We start from the raw sequence: 9,728 nt of genomic DNA, 5'->3' as shown, positions 1-9,728 counted from the left end.
TTGAAGACAAGCTATCAAAGTTTTTGGTGAGTGAAGATTCTGAGTGGGTAGAAAGCTCAAAAGCAGAGATAAAAGTTGGAACCAAAAGGTGCTCAAAAGTTCCTTCCAAAACCTTAAAGATAATTTGTCAGGGAATTTAAGTTATATATTTGACATCTTTCAGAACTCTGGCTTAAGAAAGAGGACACTAATATTTCCTTTTAAGACCACCAAATACACATAAGAATTACTGGAAATAACTGCATCCCTATAGCACTCACCATCTAGTGAAATCTATCCACTTGCAAAAACAACAAACACACAGGATTAGAGCCTATTTTGTGTCTGAGCTGATTATACCAGAAAAAAAGAAAAGCCAACTAAAAGTGGATCTAAATGTTATGTAGTAAATATACTCAGAGCAAATAAGAAAAATGTCTGGGGGTTCAGGGAATTTAAGAATAAATAAACCTGAGTCAATTTAAGTCAAACATTGATATACTCACATAGTCTAAATGTTCCTGCTGGGACAGCATTTTTAGAAATTGTGGATTTCATTTATTTATTTGGGCTATAATGTCTGAATTTTGAAAAAAATTATTTGTATAATGAAAAACTAAAATTCTGTAGACACTTCAAAATAAAAATCAAGTATTTAAAACAAATTATCTTGGAAAATTTTGAATGGCAGCTTAGTTCACAATAGAGGGTGAAAGTGGTGCCACGGTGAACACAGATAGAATGCCTTTCAGGATCCTTAGGATTCTGCAGGCATGGGGGTAAACTTGGGTGGAAAATGGTAAAACATGCTGCCCATAAAAGTGGAGCACTCATTCCCCATGCAACAGCTCTATAACCATATCCACCTGAAAATGAGCACTGCTGAGTTGAAAGAAAAAAAAATGTGGAGTGTTACTCGTTGGTCTTCTATCATTTTTTAGGGGATCGGGGATGGAAATAAAGGGCTTCCTGATAGCCTGAAACTATTACAATGTTTCTTTTATATATGGCTTGATTGCCAATATATAAAGTATTCTCAGATACATTATCTCTTTATAACCTTACTATGTCTTAGGGAATGAAGACCCATTTCATAGATGGGGAAGCTGAGGCACAGAGGTCAGTTATACGTTAGTAAGTAGGGAAGTCTGCATGTTTTAAAAGCATTTCACAGCCAGGTAAATAACAAAGTCAAGGCTCTCTCCCAGGTGTCCCAACCTTCTCACACACATGCACCGGTTAAAGCTCAAATTAGAGGACTACACTCTCAAAAAACTGTTTCCATCAATATGAAAACTATCAAACTCATCACTTTTTCAAATTTTACTCATGTTCTTTATCCTATGAGGTCATGAAAAAAGGAAGTGAGCAAGACAGAGACCATGTCTCATATTTATGGTTTTTAAGAAGTATAGTTTAATGTACTTGTTAAAATCACATGGGCTGGCCTTTCTTTTCAGACATATACTGGCTTAAATGCTAACACAGACCCCGCTTCTATTTTATTCTTGTTTTCATTTGCTCTGTCCACCTCTCACAGCACAAAGGTCCTTTAAGTCAGTCAGCTTTGCCATGTAATGCGTGTCCCACTTTGACTAGTGACACCCACCCAGCTGTGCCTCCTATAAAATTTCCTGTCGGAGTGCTGCACTTAGGAAAGCTGATGGCTGTGGGCAGATGATGATGGAGGTGGTGGAGAAAGGGAAGACTGTCTGAAGTGGAACCGGAAATCCTGCTAGCCCCAGTCAAGTCCTGGGAAAGCCTTGCCCCCCTGACTGACAGCTCACTTTGCATGCCTTACCACAAACCACCTTGCTGTGTCTGCAGCCTGCTGGCCTCCAGGTACCCCAGGCACCCACCACAAGCTGCAAACTGTTCTCCCGGCCAACTAAGTACTGGGACACAGGAGGAGATGCACTGGGGACAACACACACTAAGCGGAGGTCCACTGGACACGGACAATGTCATTTGCAACCTTGCCAACAGCGGACTTCTCTAGAGAGCTCCTGCGGCATGCACAGGACACCAGACGACAGGGATATTGTGAGGCCTAATTCAGCTCCACATTTGCAATAGATATCAATCACACACACTACGTGGGGGTCCTGTGCTGAGGAGGAAATGGTGAGGGAAAAAGGACAAACAGTCCTTGCCTTTGTGGAGTTTACAGTTCATGTTGTAATAACATTGGCCTTTGCAGACATTATTCAGAGAATCACACAAATCAATGAAATATTAAAACTGGGATAATTTGACTAAAAATTCTAAACAAATAACTTTCAAATAAGTTGTATAATTTGTTGGTAAATTAGAAGAATGATTTCAATAGGCTTTCTTTTTTTTTAGTGTCAAATATTTTAATATTCCACCCTAGATAGTACTGACCATTAGCTAAAATTACTTAACATAATTTTTTCAAAAATTTTAATTATATATTTTTAAAGCATCACTCTTTTTTAATATGTACATATTTTATTGATTTCAGAGACACGAAAGGAGAGGGAGAGATAGAAACACCTATGATGAAAGTCATTGATTGGCTGTCTCCTGCATGCCCCACACTGGGGATCAAGCCCACAACCCCAGCATCTGCCCTGACCAAGAATCAAACCGTGAACTCCTGGTTCATAGGTTGGTGCTCAACCACTGAACCACGCAAGCACAGCTCTTTATATTACTTTTAATATAAATTACCAATATTGTCTGTCTGCCAAGTAGAAAATAAGCTGCATGAAGGTAGGGACTTTGTTTTAACATTATATCTCTGTTATCCTTCTCCCCCCTGAGTGCTCAGGGTGAATCCTTACCATACCTGGGGGAAAAATAGGCTTTCAAGAAACTTTTCTATTTCAGTTTAGTTTTGGGGAGAAGCAGTAAGACTAAGCAAAGCAGAGAAATAACAGCTGGAAGAATGCTAGACATGGGACTGGATATCAGGGTCCAGCGCTGCCATTAATGCACATGTTCTTCGAGACCCCCACTTGGCTTCTCTGGGCTTCTTTAGCAGTCCTGTAGCTACTGCCTGCAATAGTCTGGCACACAGCAAAGATTTAGAAATAAATATTGGGTGAATGAGTAAATGTAATATGTGAAAATTTGTAGTTCACAATACACATTGAGAAGTTGAAATAAGAGTCAAGTAACATAGATTCATGTAGCATGCTTAGGCACCAAATGAAATTGTCCAAGGAAATAGTGTCCAGTGGCTGATCGGTGTGGCAGCAGGAAAATGTGGGACTGGGACGGCTTGTCACACTTTTTCATCGCATCCCTTAGGCTCGAATTTTATCATGTAAACTCAACACATGGACTTCCTCTGATTCCAACCCAGTATGGCTAGTACCTTGGCTAGCAAATTCACCAGTGCCAGGCTCAGCCTTTTCTTCAATATTTACAGACTGAAAGGCAATTTCAGCTTCGGTTTTGAGCACATCATATTTTCACAGCTTGGAAATGTCATTCTCAGAGCAAGGACTTCTCACGTGCACAGAATTCTGTCTCTATTCCATAAATGCAAATATCCTTGACCAGAAAACCTTGAGCACCATGTTCTAAAAATGTTAGTGAGATTACATGAAGTTCTTTTAACTGTATTAGTTTCCATCCAACATCTACTAAATTGAATTAGAGTAAAGTGGTGGGAGGCCTGGGTTCGCAAGGTAGATGCCATCTCTCATTTATGGATGCTTTCTATCTGTCAGCCAGTCAGTCAGCAAGCTTCCTTCCAAGGAAAACATGTTGGATGACTGGCCGGCCAAGAATTAAACATGATAGGACTGGAGCATTAGAAACTGTTTAGAAACACACTGCTTAGCCAAGCGTGGTGCGTTGAAGGTTCTTCTTGCTGAACAAAGGACCTTGCATCTTCTCTCTCACACATACAGAAACTACAAATCTCATTTACTATTTTATCAAGAGTACCAGAATTCACTGAGTAGGAAAATACACCGATGGAACATTTCTTATGAATAAAGGAGACCCCCAAGAACATAAATTTGCAAAACTCAAGGAAAAAAGCAATAGTGAAAATTTCTCTGCACTTAAAACTAAACCAGAATGAGAAGAGACTCAGAGAGAAGAGGGTGAGAAAGAGAGAGGAGAGGGCAATGGTGACATGGCACCAAGGCCTGAGTGTTTTTAAGAACATAGCTCTTTAAAATCAATGTGAAGTAGTTTGTATGTTCTGAGACTCCTTCCCCAATCCTGTAACCCTACAATTTCACCAAAATCAGCTACGTACATAATTTCTATGTGCACATAATACAGAAACACAGAGAAGCGGCCGAACCCAACATGTAGGCACAGGACATAGAAGAGAGCACTGTATGGCTTGGGATGACAGCTATTAATTAAATTAGTTCAGCATGTGCAGGAACCAAGAGCTAGGTTCTGTAGGAAACTGTAGCCTAAAAGCCTTTGCAGAAATCTGCAAAAATCCTGGGGTCGAGTTTGAATTTCCTCAGAGTGTGAAGTAGGGGTTTTGAGCTAATTCCCAGGGGCATAGAGGCCCTAAGTAACATCTAAGAACATACACACACTTCAATATTTAGATCAAATATCAAATGCAGCTCTTCTATGAACACCTATTACTCAACTATTGTTGCCCTTTGCATAGTTTTTATCCCTTGCACCTACTTCCATCATGTGCCCCCAAATGCTATCCAAATACCTTCAGGAGATCACAATCATAGTTTATGGTAAATATCTGTATACATATCTGTCTTTCTTGCTAGACATATGCACCTGAGGAGCATCAAGTCAACATCTTATTTATCTTTATAGCTCCATTGCCTAGCACAAGGATTAATGCATATATCAATAAATACATGTGTTATTAAGAAAAGATAAGTTGGGAGGAAGAGGAATTATGTATAATCACATGTTGGAGGTAATTGCATTTTATATATAAATATATATTTATGTCTCATAGGTAATATACTTATATCATGTTATAGCATTATATTATTTTCTCCTTAAAATACTTTACACTCTTCAAATGGTGGATACCAAGGGTTGAGGGTGTGGGGAAATGGGAGACATGTCATTTAAGGGTGTATACGTGCAACTAGTACATAAATAAGTCCTGGAGACATAACACACGGCACAGTGACTATAAACAAACTGTACCATAAACATTAAATGTGCTAAGAGACTAGATATTAATTGTCCCCAACACTAGAAGAAATGATATTTATGTGAGGATATGGAAGTGTTAGCTAACACTACAAGGGCAATCGTATTGCAATATAAATGTATCAAATCAATATATTATGCACCTCAAACTTATACAGTGTTATATGTCAAATATATCTCAATTAAACAAAAAGACTTTAAACTACTGAGGACAATGTCTATGCATTCACTCATTTAGTCATTCATTTATTCCAAAATACATTTGTTGAGTGCGGACACTATGTTTGGAATACAACACAAATATCAGTTTCTGCCTGAAGGAGTATACAGTCTAAAACAGTGGTAGTACTTGCTCTGCCACTCACTCCCTGTTGACCATGGACAAGTGCCTCCAACCCCTGAACATCGTTTTCCTCATCTTCTACCTCTTAGAATTATTATGCCAAATTAAGGTAACATACCCAAATGACTTAAAGCATCTAGTACAGTAATGGCGAACCTATGACACGCATGTCAGAGGTGACATGCGAACTCATTTTTTTGGTTGATTTTTCTTCGTTAAATGGCATTTAAATATATAAAATAAATATCAAAAATATAAATCTTTGTTTTACTAGGGTTGTAAATATAAAAAAATTTCTATATGTGACACGGCACCAGAGTTAAGTTAGGGTTTTTCAAAATGCTGACACGCCGAGCTCAAAAGGTTCGCCATCACTGATCTAGTACATAGTACTATTCAACCAAGGTCAGTTCCCTTGCCTCTCCTATTGCTGCACAGAAAGAATCCACAAAGAAAGAGATATGAACCCACAGCTCAAATATTCTACACAACTCTGAATGATTAGGCTAAACAAACTTTGTTAAGATCTTGTTTTCTAAAAGTATGCTTTTCTGGTCAATTTACGTAGAGAAGGGCTGTCTGAGTCTCCTACTTTGAGCTACTTTCCCCCACTGACCCTCACTATCAATTCTGCTCAGAGAGAATTGAATTCAACAATATTGCTTGAAAGAATGAATGAAGGGATGCATTATGGAGATGATGGGCAGCTTCTGGGCACAACCGGTCTTTCCTGGCTTTTACTGGCACCTGCTTTTCTCTTCTCCCTCTCCTTCCCTAAGAGAAAGTTAAAGGCTATTATTAATCACAGGTCTACAGCAGAGGCTGCTGTGTCTATTCACCGGCAAGGACATCTTGTAATATTTTCCTTGCATGGATCCTATTTCTCAAAGTATTTAATTTGCCATCTTTATTAGGTAATGAATAACTAATCTCTCCCACACCTTTTAATAAGCAAATCCAAACTATAACTGCCATACAGAGTCTCTACAAGTGTAACCAGCGAGTTCACAAATACAGAATGAAAGGCAAGTCATTAGCTTGTGTAGCTCTGTCTAGGGAAAAAATGCATAATTTCTTTGAGGAGTTTTCTTTTGGCCCCTTCAAGGACCACTAGTTAGCAACGAGTGGACAAGAGTGTGTGTTAACATGTGCTAAGTTTTACTTATATGTAGTTCATAACATCGATTTGCAAATCCACTATGACTCAAGGAACATGCATGCTCTGGGCACTGCTACTTTTAGAACTGACTGATGCTCTGAAAACAAGGTGCCTCATTGACCCCTCTCTACCATTAAGGATCCAAGGCTGCAAGAATGCATTAAATTGAAAAGCTTTCAGTTTGGACAGCATTTGCAGTTTTAAAAGATAAACCTCTCTGTGGAGTTAACATGATCTGTGAATGTGGGACCTGCTCGGAATCAGATGTCCTAATGAACTTTGTCTTGCTCACTTGAAATGGAGAATTAACGGATTCTTCTAAATAATTCAGAAATCTAAAATCAAAGGGATGAGGTGCAAATTTCTATTATACTGCACAAAAAAATAGGAAGTGGAAATAAACATTTTATGTTTTCAATAAAACTACATTACTGTATCTTTTCCAACTGAAATACTTTCAAATTTATTGGTTATCATAATTATTTTATTCTGCCCAACAAACATAATGGAACCTGGTATAAATACCTTGTATCTAATCTTATTTTATACTGTCCACCTTCAGCAGAAAAAAATGAAAATGTCATCCATTGTTAAAAAGTATCCATTGTAGAGCCATATACTCACAATACTTGAGACTACAGAAAGAGAATAAAGACTGTTCATAAGAAAAATAAGAATGTACTTTTGCCATAAGAATGTAATTTTTTCCAAAAGACTTAATACGAGAAAAATATATATTCTATATTGCCCTCTAGCATACGGTTCCTGTCTATGGGCAATGAGGTGAATAAAAGAGGTGAGCTACACTTTATTTAGTATTTAATAGGGGTTGTTACAAGTTCTGGACACACATCCACACACATTCATATATTCATACATATAACCCACATGGAAATGGTCCTTTAGTTCTGAAGACAAAATTAAGCCTGTGGACACCTGAACAAGGTTGACACAAGTACCTGGGAGGATGCGATAAGGAATAAAGGAAGAGATGAAGATCCTAGATGAGAGAACATGAGGAAGGAAAAGAGACTAACATTGTTTAAGCTCAATACACAACAGCAACAGAAACACATTTCCTGGAAAGGTGATGACATCCCACCTTATAAATAAGGAAACACAAGTCCAAGAGTTTAAATTACTTGCCCAAATTTACATAATCAGTAAGTTACAGAATCAAAATTTGAACAGTGTTCTTTCTATAGTACAATGTAATGCTTAAAACATTTAGATTCTGGAGTTTAAGTATGAATACTCGTTCTGCCTTCTTTGAGTACTTTGCCTTCTTGATGGTGGGCAAGCTATTTAAATTCTTTGTCTTAGTTTCCTCGTCTGTAAAATGGACACACTAATAGGGACTATCTCTACAAGGTTGCATTAGGATTAAATAAGATCATAAATATAAGACTCTTAGCACAGCGCCTTGATTGGGTGGCCATAAAAATGAATGCCTCAGAACACTTGCTATAGGAGCATAACTGCCTGACAATCCCAGCTGTCACCCCTCTGGTTCTGCCATCACATTTGTTCCAAGTCCACATTTCTTCCAGGTTCCCAGCCAGTGGCTAAGAGGGAATAGACTAATGCAGACCCATTCCTATGGAATCAAGAACATTTACAACAGGTGACTTTGGCTCAACGAGCCTCCATTGGCCTGTATGAAACTTTCTTAGAAGCTTACTGATGTCTAGGATTCTTCCTACCCAATCCTCCTTCCTTCCCCTTCTCCTTTCACAGGCATCTAATTAGTACAGAAGGTCCTGATTCATGATGGTTCAACTTAATGAGTTTTTGACCTCATGATGAGGCAAAAGCAATACAAATGCTGAAGAAACCATACTCCAAATTCTGAATTTTGATCTTGTCCTGGACCAGAGGTGGGCAAACTATTTGACTCGAGGGCCACAATGGGTTCTTAAACTGGACCGGAGGGCCGTAACAAAAGCATGGATGGAGTGTTTGTGTGAACTAATATAAATTCAAAGTAAACATCATTACATAAAAGGGTACAGTCTTTTTTTTCAATAGTTTTATTCATTTCAAACAGGCCGGATCCAGCCCGCGGGCCGTAGTTTGCCCACAGCTGTCCTGGACCATCAATATGTGGGATGGTACTCTCAGGATGCTGGGCAGCAGCTTCTAGCCAGCCACATGATCACCAGAGTTAACAACCGATACTCTATACTGTAATCACCAAGTAGATGATTCATGGTGATGATTTCACCCAACTGTAGGCTAATGTAAGTATTCTGAAAACATTTAAGGTAGGCTAGGCTAAGCTATGTTCAGTAGGTTAGGTTTCTTAAATGCATTTTCAACTTAAGATATTTTCAACTTACAATAGTTTCATTGGGACATAACCCCACTGTAAACTGAGGGGCATCTGACTTTCTTAGCCTACTGTTGCTCCCTCCCTATAGTTCATAGGTTTTACCCCAATAGATCCCCATACACCTAATAACATCAGTGCATATTCTCCTTGGAGGACCCAAACTAACATACAAGCATACAGAAAATCCACAATAAATGTGAGCTATTATCATGATTATCACTAAAATATTCTTTTTGTCACTGTTTGATTCTGAAGCCCAAAAGAATTTAATCCTACTTTTCCAAACTGCTTTCCTTGAATCTTTTTTCAAGTAGCAGAATTCAAAGACCACACTATGTTTTCATAACAGATTCAGACAAGTTTTGTCATACCTAGCAAAATAGTCCTCAATTACAAATGAAAACATATATATTCAGTTTCCCATACAGAACATAACTATGGCACCTTCTATATTCAAGTCTATCTGAAATGTTTTTTCTCTACTTCAACTTTGAATGTGGAATTTCCCAGGCCTTTATTATTTTACTGATTTTCTATTTTCATCATCTTTCATGAGGCAAGCAGTCTGCCAATAACTGGATCTTGTGACAAGGTATGGTTCCTTTGCATTTTTTGAAGAAGTGACTCACCTACTGTCCCAATGGCTTACTCAATTAATGTCTCACTAATTAAATTCATACACTTACTTGCATAGGTTGAGTGGCTCTCAACAACCATATTGTACCTACTGACTGTACCTTACAAGCGGCTCATTGTTCTAAGGTAACTACTGGGCTAGGTAC

Source organism: Myotis davidii, unplaced genomic scaffold (assembly GCF_000327345.1).
Source record: "Myotis davidii unplaced genomic scaffold, ASM32734v1 scaffold79, whole genome shotgun sequence".
Lineage (NCBI taxonomy): Eukaryota > Metazoa > Chordata > Mammalia > Chiroptera > Vespertilionidae > Myotis > Myotis davidii.
This window is presented reverse-complemented; position numbering follows the sequence as displayed.